At 44.6% G+C, this 20,635-nt stretch overlaps 1 long non-coding RNA gene across 1 annotated transcript in view; it reads right to left on the bottom strand.

Moving 5' to 3' along the window:
• Positions 1 to 15,259: 15,259 nt before the first annotated feature.
• Positions 15,260 to 20,635, bottom strand: part of LOC149974337 (uncharacterized) — a 5,563-nt gene continuing 187 nt past the window's right edge. The window contains exons 1-2 of the long non-coding RNA XR_016489301.1: positions 19,982 to 20,635; positions 15,260 to 18,219 (exon numbers count right to left, since the gene is read on the bottom strand). The exon at positions 19,982 to 20,635 is cut by the window's right edge and continues 187 nt beyond it. This is a non-coding gene — a long non-coding RNA (uncharacterized LOC149974337). The remainder of the gene's footprint in view (positions 18,220 to 19,981) is intronic.

Below are 20,635 nucleotides of genomic sequence, written 5' to 3'. Positions count from 1 at the left end.
ACTCGAAGCGAGGTGACCGTCTCTGTCGGCGCCATACTGCATCTGGTACAAGAATGGATATCAAATAACCATCCCAAAGTTTCTAACCAACCACTTGTACCTAGACCCAGTGGAAAGAGGCAACCACTCTTGGAACAGAAAATTACACCATCCCCAGCATTAGTCTTGAAGACCAGTACTTCTGTGAGGCTGGGAATGAGATGGGAGCTCAGCTCTCCACTTCCTTGTTCCTCAACATATACTGTAAGTAAATGACTCACCACCAACACTGAGCGGAGAAGCAATGTATGTCTGGGCTCCTGTTGTGAGGGTTGTGGCTGTCCTGGCTTTTGGAGGCCTTCTAGTCCTTATTCCGAAGAGAAGATCCACAGGAAATAATGTCACAGCGGACACACCTGACCCAAACAGTCCTGAACAGAACAGTGACACGTACACAGCTCTGAACTTTAAGACCTGGTCCTCTGAGTGTGACACAGTTGCAGATGTGAGGGACTGGGAGAGACACTGAGTCCCCAGAGTATGAGACCATCCAGGGAAGAGAATCACGACAGAGCCTGGACTGAGGGCTTTTGGACAGAAATGGACTGGCCATTGGGAACAGCAGTAATGGCACCAAACCAAAGCTATGTACCTAACAGCTCTGATTTTTTCTACATGTTATATTGATTTTGTCTATCCAATGTGCTTAAGCGGTTTATATTATATGCCTTGAAGTATATAGAAATGATTATTGCTAATTATTACTAAATACTTTTTGTTTATAAATAAATGTATTTCTGTCATTTACCATGGCAGATTTAGGATGACCTAATGCACCTTTCTGAGCTTCTAATGGGAATGAATTGAATGATTTTTCACTCACACAGCAAATTGGCCAGTGTTATCCAGTGTTGATTTTTCAGTATAACATAACAATTAACACTGTCAGTGTTAAATTAACACTCATTGGTGAAAAAATAACCACAGTGTTGGTTTTAATACCATAGTTTAACCTAAACCACGCCCATCATTATCATATTTCCAAATGTGCTCTATTGCAGGTAGATTTTCTTTAATGGTTTGTTTCAATATCAATGTTTTTGCATGTACATTGATCAATTAATATTTTGCTATTCAAATATAAGTAATATACATTTTCTAAACTAATGAAATATGTTACTTGGACTTATTGAACCCATTACTAAAATGGTTGTTCCAGTTTAGATACTTTAGGTAGTCTCATCGTCCCAACCCTGGCAGTCATTCTGAATGCAAGTTGCGGGTGATAAAAAAATCCAAAGGTTGGATTTCCCCACTCTGGCTTGATTCCAATAGGAATTACACATCACTTTGCAAGCCAGCATAATGTGACTTGCAGGCCTGCTGTTGCCTGTAAACCATGAGTTTCAGGCCACTGTATTGAGGTGAAACTAGGTCCTCAAAATAAGGCCTTATGAAATACAAGTCAAGGGTTTTTCTTTATTTTTACTTTTTTCTACATTGTAGCATAATAGTGAAGATATCAAAACTATGAATTAACACATATGGAATCATGTAGTAATCAAAAAAGTGATACAAAAATCGAAATACATGCATTCCAGGTGACTACCTCATGAAGCTGGTTAAGAGAACGACAAGAGTGTGCAAAGCTGTCATCAAGGCAAAGGGTGGCTACTTTGAAGAATCAAACATCTAAAATATATTTTGATTTGTTTAACACTCGTGGTGTCCAATTGTTAGTAGTTACTATCTTGTCTCATCGCTACAACTCCCGTACAGGCTCAGGAGAGACGAAGGAAAGCCATGCGTCCTCCGAAACACAACCCAACCAAGCCGCACTGCTTCTTAACACAGCGCGCATCCAACCTGGAAGCCAGCCGCACCAATGTGTTGGAGGAAACACTGTGCACCTGGCTAGCGTGCACTGTGCCCGGCCCGCCACAGGAGTCGCTAGTGCGTGATGAGACAAGGATATCCCTACCGGCCAAACCCTCCCTAACCCGGACGACGCTAGGCCAATTGTGCGTCGCGCCATGGACCTCCCAGTCGCAGCCGGCTGCTACAGAGCCTGGACTTGAACCCAGAGTCTTTTGGTTACGGCATGATTCCATATGTGTTATTTTATAGTTTTTATGTTTTCACTATTATTCTACAATGTAGAAAATAGTTCAAATAAACAAAAACCCTTGAATGAGTAGGTGTGTCCAAACTTTTGACTGGTACTGTATTTATTGTATTGTGCTAATTATTTTCTTAGGATCTCACTTGATGAAGTCCACAGGACTGAAAATGGATGAATGCAACAACCATGTCTCTGTAACTAACAAATACAGTCAAATACAACAAATACAATTTACTCGAAAGGCAAGGCACTCTGGGAAATGCAAATAAGCTTTACACTAAGCAGTGTGTTAATTCAACACTGTTCAGTGTCTAAATGGGCCCACACTTTCATTGTTAAATCTAACACTCTCAGTGTTGATTTAACACTGGATATTTTGCTGTGGTAAAGTGTGTGTGTGTGTGTGTGTGTGTGTGTGTGTGTGTGTGTGTGTGTGTGTGTGTAGCCCATCTGTGTCTGCTCAGTAGCTGGAGATAATGACATAAATAAGCAGACATGTTGGATGATGTATCAGAGAATGTAAACAATGTCTGCTGTGCCCTCTCCACCCCTCCCTCACTTTGTTTTCTTCTTCTTTATCTCTCCTCTTATCTCACACTCTAATTCTGCACATCCGTCTCGACTCTGCTCTCTATCTTGCCATCTTTCTTTTTTTCTTGTCTGTCTGTCTGTCTGTCTGTCTGTCTTTCTTTCTGGTGCCTTTCTCGCTCTCCCTTAGCATGTTCTTGTTCTCTCTCTTTCCCCATTTCTCCTATTTATAAAACCTTAAAGTTCCAGAGAAACAGTTCCTAAACACAATCCACACACACGCACATTTGTGTTATTTTCTCACACGACACATATTTATTTTCCCGATAAACTAACCGCTTCATTCATCAGTGCCCAGTAGATTTATTCCCAGGTGCAACTGACTACCGAGGGGAACAGCAGTTTTTTTAATGCCACTAACCCAGCCGCCATCTTTATTTGGCTTTGGCCTTAATGTTCACTGCCAGTAAGACGGCCGTACCCCGTTTATCACTTCATTGGGGGTGTCAAATCAAAGTTTAGTGGTTGCATACACAGTTTAGCAGATGTTATTAAAGTAGGTGCAGTAAATTGTTTGTGTTACTAGCTCCTAACAATGCAGTGTAGTGTTAAACAGTACACAAAAAACATATTCAAGAAGAAATCAAGAAATGTCGGAAGGAATCCAATTAACAACCCAAATAGTACTGTAACAGTAATCCAAATACAATCTATACATAATTACACCAGAGGAACTTACACAACATAAACTAAAATGCAGTGTACAGTAGTAGAAATGTTAGAATGAGCTATGTAAATTCATTTCCGGACCAGAGTCTGGAATATAAATCCAATCAAATCAAATCAAACTTTATTTGTCACATGCGCCCTTACCGTGAAATGCTTACTTACAAGCCCTTAACCAACAGTGCAGTTCAAGAAGAGTTTTGAACCAATTTTATTTGAACCAAGTTTATTTACCAATGAATACTAATGTAAAAAATAAAATAAAAATAATTAAAAGTAACACAATAACAAGGCTATATACAGGGGGTACCGGTACAGAGTCAATGTGCAGGGGTACAGGTTAGTTGAGGTAATTTGTACATGTAGGTGGGGGTGAAGTGACTATGCATAAATAATAAACAGTGAGTAGCAGCAGTGTTCAAAACATATAATTATATACTGTATATATGTGAATGGTGTGTATAGACAGTATGGGCAGTATGTGAATAGAAAATGTGTGTTCAGCAGTAGTTATATAGGATGATCCATGACTACAATACAGGGTATACATAGAAAGTGGGTAAAACAGTATGTAAACATGATTAAAGTAACCAGTGATTGATGACTATGTACATAGGGCAGCGGTCTCTAAGGTGCAGGGTTGAGTACCAGGTGGGACTCGCCTAGTAACAGTGTTTGAGGCTCAGGGCAGGGTACTGGGCAGAGGCTGGCTAGTAGTGACTGTTTAACAGTCTGATGGCCTGGACATAGAAGCTGTTTATTAGTCTCTGTGCTCTGATTCATGTGACATTTAAAGTCTTGGAGATCGCTGTTACTGTAACTAAGTTTTTTTTTGTCACAGAGAGAGTGGGGGGAGAAGAAGAGAGGGGGAACCGAGGGACAGAGTCCTCAAGGTATCTGCTCACCTGTCAAGAAAGAAGGGGAAGGGCAAGAGAAATGTCAGGGAGATGGACAAAGGAAGCAAGGAGGACAATAAGTACAGTCCTGCTCTAAAGCATCAGAAAACAGAGGCTTGTTCTTCCCTTACAATGTTTACATTGTTATTTCTTCTTCTCGTCCTTCTTCTCCTTCCTTATACCCCTCTTTTTCTCCCTCTGTGCTCCCTCCTCCCTCCTCCCCTCCCCACTACCAATTAGCTGGGTGTCCATAATGGATGTTGTTTGCCGTGCTTTCCTGTCAGCAGAGTGAATTAGCGCTAGCTTGTCTGTGTCCCTGTGTGTGTGAGTGTGCGTGTCTCTTTGTATGTATGTGTGTGCGTGTGTATGTGTGCATGTGTGTCTCTGTGTGTCAGTGTGAGCGTCTCTTTGTATGTGTGCGTGCGTGCGCTTGTCACTGCGTGCACGTTTGTGTGAGTGTGTGTGAGTGATCATGTGTGTGAGCATGTGTGTGTCTTATCGGCTCTTAGTACAGTAATGAAACACTGTTATAAATGGCTGCAATCCTGTTAACAAAACAGAACCTAAGTGCTGGCCGATAGATAAATCAAAATCAGGAGATTCCGACCTGGCGACAGTTGCTAAGGCGGGGAATCAGAAGTCATGCGAGACAGATTAGTCACTTGCCCCATTGAAAACCCAGGTCTTAACCAATACACACACATGCTCATGCACGCACACACACACACACACATACACACACACACACACACACACACACACACACACACACACACACACACACACACACACACACACAGTGTGTATGTAAGTGCGTGGTGCCTGAAAGATGAAACAAGCATGCATTTCTAGTTTAAGCAGGACTGAGTTAGGATTATTCATAGTCACGCTTCCATTGAGAGATTGTTGAGAGATTGCATGTTTTTCTACTGGTGTGTGTGTGTTTTCTAGGTTGAGAGAGGAATGTTTTGCAAGTAAAAAAGCCATCTGTGGACTCTCATTTTGAAACAAGTTTGCAACACCGTGGCTCCTGTCTCAGATTGGATCACATCGCAGTATTCTACTGTTGCTCTGAAATGGTGAACTCTGTAAATGTTTCGTAACTCTTTTCCCCACACTCTCACCAGGCCTAAGAGCATGAGACAACGTTATACGAGTAAGAAAATAAAAACCACTTAGCTCAGTCATCATGTGCTGAACATAACTCACTCAACCAGATCAGAGTAATGTCCCTGACTGTCTCCTGTCTGGCCTCACCTCATAGACGGAGCCAATAGTCATGCACACACACACACTCTTTTCACACACTAGCTTGACTGTGTACAACATTCTTGCAGCAAGCCATACAATTTCACTATCAATTGCAAAGGCCAATAAAATGATATTGAATAAAAATATAAATTTGTCATGTAAAGTGTTGGTCCCATGTTTCATGAGCTGAAAACACATTTGTGCACAAATTTGTTTACATCCCTGTTAGTGAGCATTTCTTCTTTGCCAAGATAATCCATCCACCTGACAGGTGTGGCAAATCAAGAAGCTCATTAAACAGCATTATCATTATACAGGTGCACATTGTGCTGGGGACAATAAAAGGCCACTCAAAAATGTGCAGTTTTGTCACAGAGCACAATGCCACAGATGTTTCAACTTTTGAGGGAGCGTGCAATTGGCAATCTGACTGCAGGAATGTCCACCGAAGCTGTTTTCGTGTTAATTTCTCTACCATAAGCCGCCTCCAAGGTCATTTTAGAGATGTCCAACGGCCTCACAACCGTAGACGACTTGTAACCACGCCAGCCCAGGACCTCCGCATCCAGCTTTTTCACCTGCGGGATCGTCTGAGATCAGCCACCCGGACAGCTGATGAAACTGTAGGATTGCAAAACCGAATAATTTCTACACAAACTGTCAGACACCGTCTCAGGGAAGCTCATCTACTTGCTCGTCGTCCTCACCGGCCTCGGGCATGACCCGGAGGGCGAGCCGCAGTGCGATCCGGATGGAGACGGTGAAATTCTTGCAGCATGGAAGGATCTAATATGTCCCCCACCGGAACCCAGCATCTCCCCTCCCAGTCCACAAGGTACTGAAGGCCCCTCGCCCGACGTCTTGAATCCAAGATGGATCGAACGGAGTACGCCGGGACCCCTCGATGTCCAGAGGGGGCGGAGGAACATCCCGCACTTCAGCCACCTGGAGCGGGCCAGCCACCACCGGCCTGAGGAGAGACACATGGAACGAGGGGTTAATACGGTAATTAGTGGGTAGCTGTAACCTATAACATACCTCATTCACTCTCCTCAGGACTTTAAACAGCCCCACAAACTGCGGACCCAGGTTCCCGCAGGGCAGGCGGAGGGGCAGGTTTCAGGTCGAGAGCCAGACCCTGTCCCCTGGTGCGAACACCGGGGCCTCACTGCAGTGGCAGTCTGCGCCAACTTTCTGGCGCAGTATGGTGCGTTGAAGGTGGACGTGGGCGCCCTCCCAGGTTTCCTCCGCGCGCCGGAACCAATTGTCCACCGCAGGAGCCTCGGTCTGACTCTGATGGCAAGGAGGCAGAAACCTACCCACATATCCTGGTTAACTCTCTCCACCTGCCCATTACTCTCGGGGTGAAAACCTGAGGTAAGGCTGACCGAGACCCCCAGACATTCCATGAACGCTTTCCAGACCCTAGATGTGAACTTGGGACCCTGATCAGACACTATACCCTCAGGCACCCCATAGTGCCAGAAAACGTGTGTAAACAGGGCCTCCACAGTTTGTAAGGCCGTAGGGAGACCGGGCAAAGGGAGGAGACGACAGGACTTAGAAAAGGATTGTGGTGTTACCCTGTGAAGGTGGAAGATCAGTTAAAAACATCCACTGACAGGTGCGACAACGGCCGTTGTGGAACTGGTAAGTGTTGTAACTTACCTCTGGGCAGGTGTCTAGGAGCCTTGCACTGGGCGCACACTGAGCAGGAGGTAACATAAATCATCACGTCCTTAGCTAAAGTGGGCCACCAGTACCTAACATCAAGACAGCTCACCGTCCGACCTATCCCAGGATGACCAGAGGAGGGTGACGTGTGGGCCCAATAGATCAGTCGGACGCGGACAGCAGATGGAACGTACAGACGCCCAGCTGGACACTGAGGGGGAGAGGGCTCTGCACGTGACGCCCGCTCAATGTCTGTGTCCAGCTCCCACACTACCGGTGCCACCAAACAAGAGGCTTGGAGTATGGGAGTGGGATCCATGGACCGCTCCTCTGTGTCATACAGCCGGGACAGTGCGTCTGCCTCAACGTTCAGGGAGCCTGGTCTGTAAGAGAGGGTAAACACAAAACGGGTGAAAAACATGGCCCAACCTGCCAGGCGAAGATTCAGTCTCCTCGCCTCCCGGATGTACTCCAGATTGCGATGGTCAGTCCAGATGAGAAAAAAGCCAAGGTTTTTATGACAGCCAACAGCTCCCGGTCCCCCATATCATAGTTTCACTTCGCCGGGCTGAGCTTCCTCGAAAAGAAGGCACAAGGCTTCAGTGGCGTACCCGAGCGCTGACAGAGCACTGCTCCTATCCCAGCTTCGGATGCGTCCACCTCCACTATGAATGGCAAAGAGGGATCCGGATGAGCCAACACAGGAACCGAGGTAAACAGAGCCTTCAGGTGCCTAAAAGCCCTGTTCGCCTCAGCCGACCACTGCAAGTGCACTGGGCCCCCCTTTAGCAGTGAGGTAATGGGAGCAGCAACCTGACCAAAACCCTGATAAAACTCTGGTAGTAGTTGGCAAACCCTAAGAATCGCTGCACCTCCTTTACCGTGGTGGGAGTCGGCCCATTACGCAATAAGGAAAATACTAATATTTTCCTTGTGACCCCCCTGCATTACCATACACAAAAGAGCGGTGGCCTCCCTGATAAACCCTGACCCTAATGGTCGACTATCTAAGGCATGAATAGGGAAGGGCATATCCACAGGAACGATGGGGATTCCTAAACTATGAGCTAAACTTTTATTAATGAAATTCCCAGCCACGCCTCAATCTACTAGCGCCTTATACTGGGAACGCGGGGAAAAAAATCTGGAAAAGTGACAGAGACAAACTCTGGATGAAAATGTATGCCTACTCACCTGGGGTGACGCCAGAGTGCTCTGCCTGCTGCCTTGATTCCCAGAGGAACCAACCCGGCACCGACCAGCAGTGTGACCTCTGCGACCACATATGGTGCTCGAGCGGGAACCCCCTCCGGTCTCCCTGCGCACTGCCCCTCCCAGCTCCATGGGTACAGGAGAGAGGGTGCAGGAGGATGGAACAACCAGACCCCAATCTAGACGTCCACGAGTAGCCAGCATGTTGTCCAGCCTGATGGACATGTCCACCAGCTGGTCGAAGGTGAGGGTGGTGTCTCTGCAGGCCAGCTCCCGACGGACGTCCTCGCGTAGACTACAGCGGTAATGGTCGATCAGGGCCCTGTTGCTCCATCCAGCGCCGGCAGGCAGGGTGCTAAACTCCAGAGCAAACTCCTGTGCATTCCTCGTCTCCTGCCTCAGATGGTAGAGGCGCTCACCCGCCTCTCTGCCTTCGGGTGGGTGGTCGAATACTGTCCTGAAATCACGGGTGAACTCCTCAAAATGGTCCAACGCTGCATCCTCTTTCCCGGTGAGGCACGAGACGAGGGTGTAACTCTTCTCACGGTCCAATGGAGCTGGGTGGACCGTGGCCAGATACAAGCTTAGTTTGAGGAGAAAACCCTGGCAGCCGGCAGTATCTCCGCCGTAACCCTTAGGCAGGGATAAATGGATCCTGCTCGGTTCAGGGCACTCAGGGGAGACCCCGGTTGTGTTGGTGGAGGTGCTGGAAAAACTCCCGGTCTCTTCCAGCAGTCCATATTCTGGACAACGCGATCCATGGCGGCGCTCAGATTGTCCCATGACGCGCTCCTCCACCTTCATGGCCAGGTACCTTCTCCTGCTGACTTCATTATTTGGTCAGAGATTCTGTCAGAGTCGTGTGTATAGGTGGCAGGGAAGTCAGGCGCAGGAGAATCAAACTGAGTGTAATGGAGTTATTTAATAACGATAAACAAAACATACTCCAAACACTAAATGTAAACAATAAACAAAGTGGGTACGAGGACCTGTTGCGTACCAATACAAAAACCAACACAACACTGAATAACAAACAATCTCTGACAAAGACATGAGGGGAAACAGAGGGTTAAATACACAACAGGTAATGAATGGGATTGAAACCAGGTGTGTAGGAAGACAAAACAAAACCAATGGAAAATTAAAAATGGATCAATGATGGCTAGAAGACCGGTGACGTCGACCGCCGAGCACCGCCCGAACAAGGAGAGGCATCGAAGTCGTGACAACTGTAGTGATGCCTCTTGCACTGAGATGCAGTGCCTTACACCACTGCGCCACTCGCGAGCCATATATGATTTCCATATATGAACTGTAACTCACTCAAATCTTTGACATTTTTGCATGTTGCGTTTATATTTTTATTCAGTGTCGGTAAACTATTTTACTAACTGTTCCAATTACCATGGTCCCACAACAGGTGGACACACAAAAAAAGAGATCACTGTTTTCGAACAAATATGATCGGTTACTGAAGCAATATGTCACAGGTCCATATTTGATAGGAACTATCACTGGTGTCATATTTGGAAGCAGCAATCACTGGATATTTACTCTCTTTCCAACTGCCATGGAAGTTCCAGAACATGTTTGTTGTCATGGCTGTTTGAGTATCTGTTTAACTGAAGACTAAAGCAATTTGCATATTCATAACATGTTTGTTGTCATGGCTGTTTGAGTATCTGTTTAACTGAAGACTAAAGCAATTTGCATATTCATAACATGTTTGTTGTCATGGCTGTTTGAGTATCTGTTTAACTGAAGACTAAAGCAATTTGCATATTCATAACATGTTTGTTGGTATGGCTGTTTGAGTATCTGTTTAACTGAAGACTAAAGCAATTTGCATATTCATAACATGTTTGTTGTCATGGCATTAGCATATTCTGGAGATTAGACAATTCAGCACTTATTTTACCATCTATCGCAACTGCCGAAACTCCTCAATTGTGTGTATGTGTATGTATGTGTATGTATGTGTGTGTGTGTGTCTTTAACAAACAGTATCCATGTCAAAGGTCAGTAACTGACAATTACAGCTAAATGGAAAGGAAGAATAAGAGGAAAGAGAGAAAGTGTGTTCGCGCGGGTTTGCCTCTGAGGTAGGCTACAAGGACACCACTGGTATGTGATATATCCAGACTGTTGGGTTGGGCTTTGTATATCGACTCTATAGAAAGAGACAGACAAAGAGGGAGAGAAACCAGACCACAAACCAGACCACAAAGCAGGATTATCAAAATAGGATCCATTGATGTGTTTAATATGAGCAGCACCCAGATCAGAATATAGCAGACATAGCAGAACATAACAGACGTAATGAGCAGTGCTCTGTTGTGTCTACCTAGAAACGTGTGCACTCCTTAATGTGTGTGTGTGCGTGCATGTGGTTGTGTGTATGTGTTTGTGTGTGTTCGTGTATGTGTGTTTGTTCGCATGTTCTTGGGTTAAACGTCAGTGCTGTGATGTTGCATTAATTGCCTGCCTGCGTCCTCCCTGACTTCTCCGTTAATGAAGAAACAGCAGAGGGAAAGATCCAGAACGGTGCTTCAGTCACATGTCACACACACACAAACACACACACACACATACCTCCCACCAGCACTCCTCTGTGGCCTGCTCTGCATTTAAACACTTTAATTTGTCTTTTATAATGAAATAAACGTGTCTGCTGGATTATTGTTATGATTATTCCTCCCTCTCCAGACTCCATGCTGTGATTGGATAATGACTTTGTGCTGACTGGCAGCCGTCCTATCGTGTCGTCCGGAGAGAAGGGGGCCAATGGGCAGTTTTTCTAATGTAACACAATTATAATACCGCTGTTATAGCTAACTTTCCGATGTGAGCTACATGTGACTCAAATCAATTAAACTCAATCTTTATTGTCCCAGTAGAGACATTCAATAGATTAAAATTATGAAGGTCAGTGTTTGAGGTTAGGCGACAGTTTGGCCACCCGATCTCAGCTGAAGCCAAGCAGGGTCTGTCCAGGTTAGTTCTAAGATTGGAAGGCATCAGTAATGTCCACTTGTTACTCCCATCCACTCTCCATCTTTCCATTCCCTTCCTCTATTCTTTACTCTCTCACTCATCCCCTCTTCTAACAATTTTTCTCTCTCATCTCTTCTCGTCTTCCTACCTCTTCTCATTCTCTTTTACCATCCCCCTCCGTCTCTCTCCCTCAATTCTCTGATCACCCCCCCCCCTGCTCCCTTTCTCCTTCTCCCACATGACTCTGTTGTTGTTCATGACTCTTTTCACTCCTTCTCTTTCTCTCTCTCTCTCTCTTTCCCTCTCTATAAACGTCCCACTGTATTTATCATTTTCTCTCCATCTCTGCCCCCCGTGTTACCTCTCTGCCTTTCAATGCTCCCCTTTGTCTCTCCTTTTATAGTTCTTTAAGTGTTCAGGGCTCCACCTCCCCAGATACAAACATACAAAACACGCACACATGCACGCACACACACACACTCCCCACACGCACACACACCTGACTATAGGGTATATGGCTTAGCCTCTTGCTCAGACCACAGGCAGTTAACATGAGATACGCTCTAAAATACATGACATACGCTAAAACAGTTGGGTTCCTCAAGGGTTCATTGGCAAGGGTGATGGTTCTATGTGGAACCATACTGACCCAAAGAACCCTTTGAGCTCTTCAATGGTTCTTTGCAGTCCAAAAAAGGGTTCTTTCCCCTTTTAGTGATAATTCAAATACAGTGACGGCAGTTCATTCAAATATTTTGGGGGCGTGGTTTGCGCACAGCTCTTTTTGTGCAATCATGAGTGAGAGTGTCATTCCAGTTGGTCTAATCTGTTGTGTTGTCATATTGCATGTTATATGTGACTGTGGTCAAGATGGTGTCTTGTGAAAGACTCACATATGGCATTTCATCAATTGAGAAAGGTTGACTAAGTCTGTAGTTTTCAAGTCTCTCCTCAGGGACCCCCAGCTGTTCCAGAGCTAATTCAACCTGTTAATAAATACAATAATAAAACCTATGGAATTTTAACAATATAATATGGCTATAAACCAGGATAAAATAAACTATGCTTCTAGCCTAGTGGTTAGAGCTTGGACCAGTAACCGAAAGGTTGCTGGATTGAAACCCTGAGCTGACAAGGTAAAAATCGTAAATTCTGCCCTTGAGCAAGGCATTTCCCCGGGCGCCGAAGACGTAGAACGTCGATTAAGGCAGACCCCCGCACCTCTCTGATTCAGAGGGATTGGGTTAAATGCGGAAGATACATTTCAGTTGAATGCGTTCAACTGACTAGTGTCATGACTGTCCTGACCAGGTCAGGTTACAGGAGACCACAACCCTACAGATTATCTCTCAACCCCAACAGAGGAGGAGAGATCTAGGAGTCTGAAGATGTGAGGGGTTTTATGACCCCTCACGCCCCTGACAAATTCCTTTGTCCTGTTACTATGGAGAACCAGCCTCAGAACATTAAACATGAAATAAAGGGACTTTGGAACAATGGTTTCCGTCAGCCACAATGGTGGTCATGACGATAGATGGAATATGAAAATGTATGTCATTTTTGTTTTGTTATGTTAAGGTTAATAGATGATGTTATTACGAAAACATTGTAACATAAAGAGTTTTCCTAGTATATGTTTGATGTTTATACATTGTACGTTGTGTGGAAAATGTCCAAATCAAAGGGAATGTTTTGGGGAAGATGAAATGTTAAGTTAGTTGTCTAAAATTGTATTTTAGTGAAATCTAGACCTTGCCTCATTAACTTGGTACGCCCAGAGAATTGCCCTAAAGGCGGTTACGCCCACTTCTGACCCAAGGGTATAAAACCTGTGAGTGTAGAATGTACAGGAAGACTACGTGACCCAAGCTGCAGCAAGGTCTAAAAAGTCAACGAACCCCGAATGCAACGCAAGTTTGAAGACAAGGAAATCCTGTTCTACCCAAGGTACGGATGAGTAGCTGTGTCTAAGCGGGTGAATTCAAGTCGAACCACCTAGCCTCCATCTCCCATCGAATCGTGGTATCTAAAGGGTTTCATTCATTTGCTGTGAGCTGTGAGCTACAGAGCTGTCTGTCCTCAAAAGACCCCTTCCAGAGCAAAGGGTGAGGGAACAGACTCCTAAGCCAAAAAGGACACTGACATCGGGAGGACGCTCAGAGAGGTGCGCCGAAGTAGTGCGTCATCGAACAGCTGAAGGCCTATGCAGAGAATCCTCGGAGGTCATCGCAACGTAATTACATCATTGTATTCTGACCCATAAGAGCGCCAGTTTGGAGCAAGGTTTAGAATAGCATAGCTGACAAATTCACCCAAATGTATATTTCTCTTGTGTACTTTATTTTTTCTCTCTCTTTTACCCCATTGTGGGTAACACACGCCATAGTGTGTTGGCCCGTTATACTAAGTTCTAATCAATAGCCTATAATGTGTTTTGTCTATGTGTATCTTTTATCATCATTTTAGCTTTTTAGTAAATAAATATTAAACTAAGATTGGTGTGGTATGAACTCATTGGTGAGTCCCGGGTCCGTGCAGATTCCCGGATTATGCGACGTTCAGAACTAGACTGTAGAGGCAACTGGTTAATTAGCGGCTGTTGTAAAATCGATATTCTGATATTCTTTGAGTTAATTTGGGAAATAGAAACTCAATAAAAACTAGTTTTCCCATGGTGCCACGGGTTAATGAGTTAATAATTGCTTGATTCAGTTTATCACACAATTAGAAACTTTAATCATTCGATGAGCAACAGTCGTCACACTAACTAATAAAACGTCACGACACTAGGTATCCCCCTTTCCCTTTCCCTTCTACAAATAACCTTTGAGATTGAGAAAGGTTCTTTATAGAACCACTTTCCATTAAGGTTATATAAAGAACCATAAAAAAGGGTTCTATATAGCCCCAAAATGCGTTGTAACGATAGCGTAACCCTTTTTTGGTGCTATATTGAACCTTTTTCTAAGGGTTCTTTATAGCCCCATACAGGTTCCATTTAGAACCTTATGAGCATGGTTCTTTATAGAACCTTCAAAAAAGGTTCCATAAAACACCAAAAACGGTTCCGCTATGGTTACAAGCCAAATAACCCTAATTTGGCACTATATATAACCATTTGTTTTTAGTGTGTATATGTTAGTTAGAGTTAACTTCCCAGCAGGTGGACGGACGTTATGGGAGGTGGTCAGATACCACAGTTTGTATGGTTGGATGTCATAGGCCTGTATCTAAGCATAGGAGATATTTAGAGAGAGAGAAGGGTCATATAAAATATAGGTCGTAAAGACAGGAGAGGTTGATTTCAACATGTTGAATAGCCTTGGCAAAGACAGTAGCCTTGGTTTCTGTGGTCGCTGCGGGATAGATGATTGTGTGTGTGTGTGGCATCTGAAGGACAGCTTATTAAAACCTGTCCTTATAAAACTGAAGAACAACATGTTCTACATGCCATACGCGGGAGGGGGTCAACAGTGTGTGGGGGAGTATCGGGAGTACAGTATTTATTAGGGGTGGAACACTCGAGATTTTGGCAGTCCTAATATGAAATGTTACTACATTCCTAACCTTTGACCAAATTGCATTGAATACTTTCTGGTTACACAGCATATGTCGAACAGTGTGTGGAAATGTCATAGTGGCCTTCGCTTTAATTTTGCAATAGTCAGTTATTAAATTAGATTTCCTGTCATAAAGATTTCTCTTCATACCAGGTGTGGGTTGGGTTTTTCCCCATTGTGTGTGTGTGTGTGTGTGCGTGTGCGTGTGTGTGTGTGTGTGTGTGTGTGTGTGTGTGTGTGTGTATGTGTGTGTGTGTGTGTGTGTGTGTTAATCTCAGCAGAGCCCAACATGCAGAGGGGAAGTGAGTCACAGGAAGTCAAATCAAATCAAATTGTATTTGTCACACACTTCGTAAACAACAGATGGTAGGCTAACAGGGAAATACTTACTTACGGGTCCTTTCCAACAATGCAGAGTTAAAGATAAAGATTAAAACATAAAAATACAATTAAAATAGTGACACGGGGAATAAATGCACAGTGAATAACAAACACATTGAGCCACAAACATGAGTCACTGAGCCACTTTGTAATATGGACCAATGCAGTAGAGTCCTTGTGCAGCTTGTTGTTTGCTCTTTGCATGCACATATATCACTGTATCATCTGCAGACATTTGAACTTCATGACCCTAGTACAGACAGAGACAGAGGGCAAATCATTAATGTACAGACTGAACAGGAGGGGCCCCAGTATTGACCCTTGGGGCATGCCCACATCTTAGCTAAGAGTGGGAGACATCTCATTGCTCACTCTGACACACAGGGTTCTGCCTTCAAGGTATGATTTCATCCATCTCAAGGCATCGGGGGAAAAGTTGAACTTCGACAGTTTTGTAATGAGAATCTCATGGTTAACAGTATCAAAGGCTTTCCTTAGGTCTAGAACACAGCCCCAACAACGCCTCCTTTGTCCATTTTGGACTTCCCATTTTCCAGAAGAAAGCAGTTGGCCGTTTCTGTGGAGCGTTTTACGCTGAAGCCAAACTGCATGGAGTGTAATGTGAAGGGGCTGTTGTTGAGGTGGGCAATCATTCTCTGCTATACACTTTTCAGCAACCTTCGACACCACAGGTAGTAAACCAATGGGTCTGTAGTTACTCACATCAGCAAGGTCACCTGATTTAAAGATGGGCGTTATTATGGCCGACTTCCAGATCCCTGGAAACACCCCCTGGCAAATAGATGTGTTGGTGCCCTTAGTAATGGGGCCAGTGAGTGACTCTTTGTAGTTTTTAAGAAAGGTAGAGTCCAGCCCAAACACATCTTTGGCTTTAGAGTTCTTTAGTGAGCCAAAGAAACCAGTGGAGGTGTTCTGTGTCAGTACATTGACAGAGTCAACAAAGTAGAAATTGAAGACTGCTGTTTCGACTGCATCCTGTGTTAGACTGTCATTCACATTGATTTCTAGTCTTTTTGCAGTGTTGCTATGGTCTTTCCCTGTTAACTTTTTTCGATTCTCCCAGATCATTTTAGAATTTCCCTTGGCTTCACCTTATTTCTGAACATGGTAAACCTACATCTGTCATGCTCCAATTTGGGACTTTTTAGAGCACAATCTCGTTCTTTCATCAGTTTCCAGATTTCTCCATTTAGACAAGAAAGAGTGCTATTTTGGCGAGGTTTGGATTTAGTTTTCTTTAGGAAGCCATTTACTGTAGTCAGGATTGTGGATAGAAAAACATGACTGTCAGCTTCCACATTTGTATAGGACAGAAGATCATTCCAGTTAATTCCCTCAATTGCATTTTCAAAATCATTTAAATTCAGCCTTAGGTATTCTGAGTTTATGAGGCTTTTTAACAGTAGAGAGGTTAAACCTGTTCTTTAGAAAGCTTTCTGGCTATGAGTGTCAGATTATGGTCAGACAGCTCAGTAACCATATTGAATATTGAACCATCTCTCTGGTTTATTACTGAACACCAAATCGATATGTGTTTTAGAAGAACAAGTCACCCTGGTTGGCTGTGTAAGGTCAAAGGCATTAGTGATACGTTTGAGGGTTTTCCTACAAGACTTGTCTTCATAATTAATGTTAAGATCTCCCACTCTTTCCCAAAACCACATTTCCTAAGTATGTTATTAAACTGATTTTAAAAAACTTTTGGTGGAAGGTGGTCTGTACATTCCAATGAGGGTAAAAATACATTTGGGGAGACAGTGCAACGTTCAGGCCAATACATTCTAGTTCATTATCACATGACCACTCAATTTGTTTACATCGATATGTTCTGTAATGTAAATCATCACACCCCCTCCTCTTCCTTCAATCCTGTCTCTCCTGAAGACATTGTAGCCAATCACAATCAAAGCAGCAGATGGAGAGTTTTTATGGAGCCATGTCTCTGAAAGGTTGAGGAAGTCAAGGTTGGAATCTGTCAGAAGATGTTGAATGTGAACACATTTTGGAGTGACACTGCGAATGTTCAAGTTCCCCTCTAGTACCCCTTGAGCTTAGCTTGTGGGTCCCAGATGACTCCAGCGTGAGTGACACACTGGTGTTATCTGACTGCTGGGTTTAGACCGTTTTGTTTAGTTTTGAATAGGGGCAGTTTGTTAGTGCAATTAACTATCCCTTGCGCTTGCACTGGATGTGGGGAACGAATGAAAACAGCTTGCGTGCCAGAAGCAGGGTCGGGGATCGAATATATAGCGACTTGGATATGTTTGTAGAGTCAAATTTCATCTTGGAGTCAGGTGACTCAAGAGAAATCATGGGACCATAACACTCACCCACCTCAGCGGCGGTGATGATTTGAGGACACAGCCCTCCACTGCTTTCCACTCTGGTGAGTATTTCTGGTTCGGTGGTGTTAGGCCCAGGGTTGAGGTGCATCTCCCCAGAGAGCAGGAGGGTAGTGAATAGGTAGCTTAGCAGATTCTGGTAGGTGTTGGACTTGTGTTTGTGACTCCCAAGTGATTCAGTCGATTAAGGGAGCGAGGTAGACTTGGCCATTATTCAGAACATTATGGTATGATGTGTACTGTTCGCTCGTGTGGAATGGTGAACCAAGGTGTTTGTCTGGGGAGTTTGCATTTCCCGACAGTAGATTGATTGTGTCATCCCAGCAAGGAAGCGCTGAGACTATCAGTAGAGCAGCTACATAGCTGACAATCGTGGCAATGTACTGGAGATAAAACACATAATTGCGCTTTAAATCTTTGCAAGAGTTACTTAGCTGGGGTTGGCGTACACCTGATCTTTAGATAAAATAACAGCATCTGGAGGAGAAACAGCACCTGCCGCACCACCCTCTCTTCGATCCGCCATCTTCTTTCTGTGTGAGGGAGAGAGGGATATAGAAATACAAAGTTTTAGTGTATATTAGTGAATGCAAGTATAGACTAACAGTGAAATGCTTACGGGCCCTACCCAACAATGCAGAAACAAAAACATAGAGAAATGATAGAAAAGTACAACTAATAATAAAAGTAATAATAAATAACAATGAGTAAAGATAACTTGGCTATCTACACAGGGTACCAATACCACGTCGATGTGCAAGAGTGTAAGAGTGTAAGAGGTCATTTAGGTTCATATTTACATATAACTAGGAATAAAGTGACAGATATTAAACAGTAGCAGCAGCGTATGTGATGAGTCAAAAAGGTTAGTGCAAAAAGGGTCAATGCAGATAGTCTGGATAGCTATTTGGTTAAGTAGCTAACTATTTGGCAGTCTTATGGCTTTGGGGGTAGAAGCTGTTCAGGGTTCTGTTGGTTCCAGACTTGGTGCACTGGTACCGCTTGCCGTGCGGTAGCAGAGAGAACAGTCTATGGCTTGGGTGGCTGGATTCTTTCACTATTTATTGGGCCTTCCTCTGACGCCGTCTCTTATGGAGGTGCTGGATGGCAGGGAGCTCAGCCCCAGTGATGTACTGGGCTGTACTCATCACCCTCTGTACCGCCTTGCAGTCGGGTGCCCTGTAGTTGCTGCACCAAGAGGTGAGGAAGCTAGTCAAGATGCTCTCAATGGTGCAGCTGTAGAACATTTTGAGGATCTGATGGCCCACCCAAATATTTTCAGCCTCCTAAGTGCGAAGAGGTACTGTCTTGCCATCTTCACAACTGTGTGGGTGTGTGTGGACAATGTTAATTCCTTAGTGATGTGGAAACTGAGGAACTTGAAGCTCTTGATCTGCTCCACCACAGCCCCATCGATGTGGGGGATGTTCGGCCATGCAGTTGTGGGTGAACAGTAAAGTAAAGTAAAGGGACTAAGCACACACCCCTAAGGGGCCCTCGTGTTGATGGTCAGTGTGGCGGATGTGTTGTTGCCAACCCTCACCGCCTGGGGACGGCCCGTCTGGAAGTCCAGGATACACTTGCAGAGGGAGGTGTTCAGTCTCAGGGTCCTGAGCTTGGAGGGGACTATGGTGTTAAATGCTGAGCTGTAGTCAATGAACGGCATTCTTACATAGGTGTTCCTTTTGTTCAGGTGGGCGAGGGCAGTGTGGAGTGCAAGAGATTGCGTTATCTGTGGATCTGTTGGGGTGGTATGCGAATTGGAATGGGTCCATGGTGTCTGGGATTAAAGTGTTAATGTGAGCCATGACCAGCCTTTCAAAGCATTTCATAGCGATACATGTGAGTGCTAAGGGACGTTAGACATTTATGCAGGTTAGCTTGGCGTTCTTTGGCACTGGGGTTATGGTGGTCTGTTTGAAACTAACCTAACATAGCAGGCGTAAGAGAAATGCCTGAAACTAGATCTCCTACATACTGGTCTTGAAAAAAAAACTGTTTGGGGAGGTTCTCTTCTGCACTGTTCAACCACTGCAGTAAATATAGAGGAGGAGTTAAGCTGGAGTGTCATCTCATTAACATCCAAAAGTTACGTCACAGGCTCACCCTCCATTTCACCTGAAAACTGGAACATCTGGTCTTTGGGCAATCGGCAGAGGCTAGCTTAAAATAAGACGGTATTACAGACCGGGTCAGGGATAGGTTGAAAATGTCAGTGAAGACACTTGCCAGCTGGACACTTGCTAACCTGTTTAAAAGTTCTTACTCATACCGGCTACGGAGAGCGAGACTCACACAGTCGTTGGGAACAGCTGGTGCTCTCATGCATAGTTCAGTATTGCTTGACTCAAAGCAAGAATAGAAGGAATTTGCTTGTCTGGTGGGCTCGCGTCACTGGGCAGCTCCCGGCTTGGTTTCCCTTTGTAATCCGTGATAGTTTGCAAGCCCTGGCACATCCATCGCGCGTCAGAGCTGGAGTAGTAGAATTCCATTTTAGTCCTCTATTGACACTTTGCGTGGTTGATGGCTCGTCGGTGGTCATAGCGGGATTACTTATAAACACCACCACGGCACACCACCACGGCTGCTGTGCCTTCGTCACCACACTGTCACCAGACACCACCACGGCTGCTGTGCCTTCTTCACCCCACTGTCTGTGTGGGTGGACCATTTCAGTTTGTCTGTGATGTGTACGCCCACCAACGTAAAACTTTCCACCTTCTCCACTGCTGTCCCTTCGATGTGGATAAGGGGGTGCTCCCTCTGCTGTTTCCTGAAGTCCACGATCATCTCTTTTGTTTTCAGCCACGACTCTGGGAAACATAGAAATGTACAGTTTTTCAGGTCCCGTGTACAGGATAGTCTCATTGCTCCAAACGTAATTATTATTTTTAAATGACACCCTGGATTGCTCCTCCTGTTCCGCGTCATTCCAAATGGTTAAGTTAA

This window comes from Oncorhynchus mykiss, chromosome 20 (assembly GCF_057628025.1).
Source record: "Oncorhynchus mykiss isolate SJ-2025 chromosome 20, ASM5762802v1, whole genome shotgun sequence".
NCBI lineage: Eukaryota > Metazoa > Chordata > Actinopteri > Salmoniformes > Salmonidae > Oncorhynchus > Oncorhynchus mykiss.
This window is presented reverse-complemented; position numbering and strand designations above follow the sequence as displayed.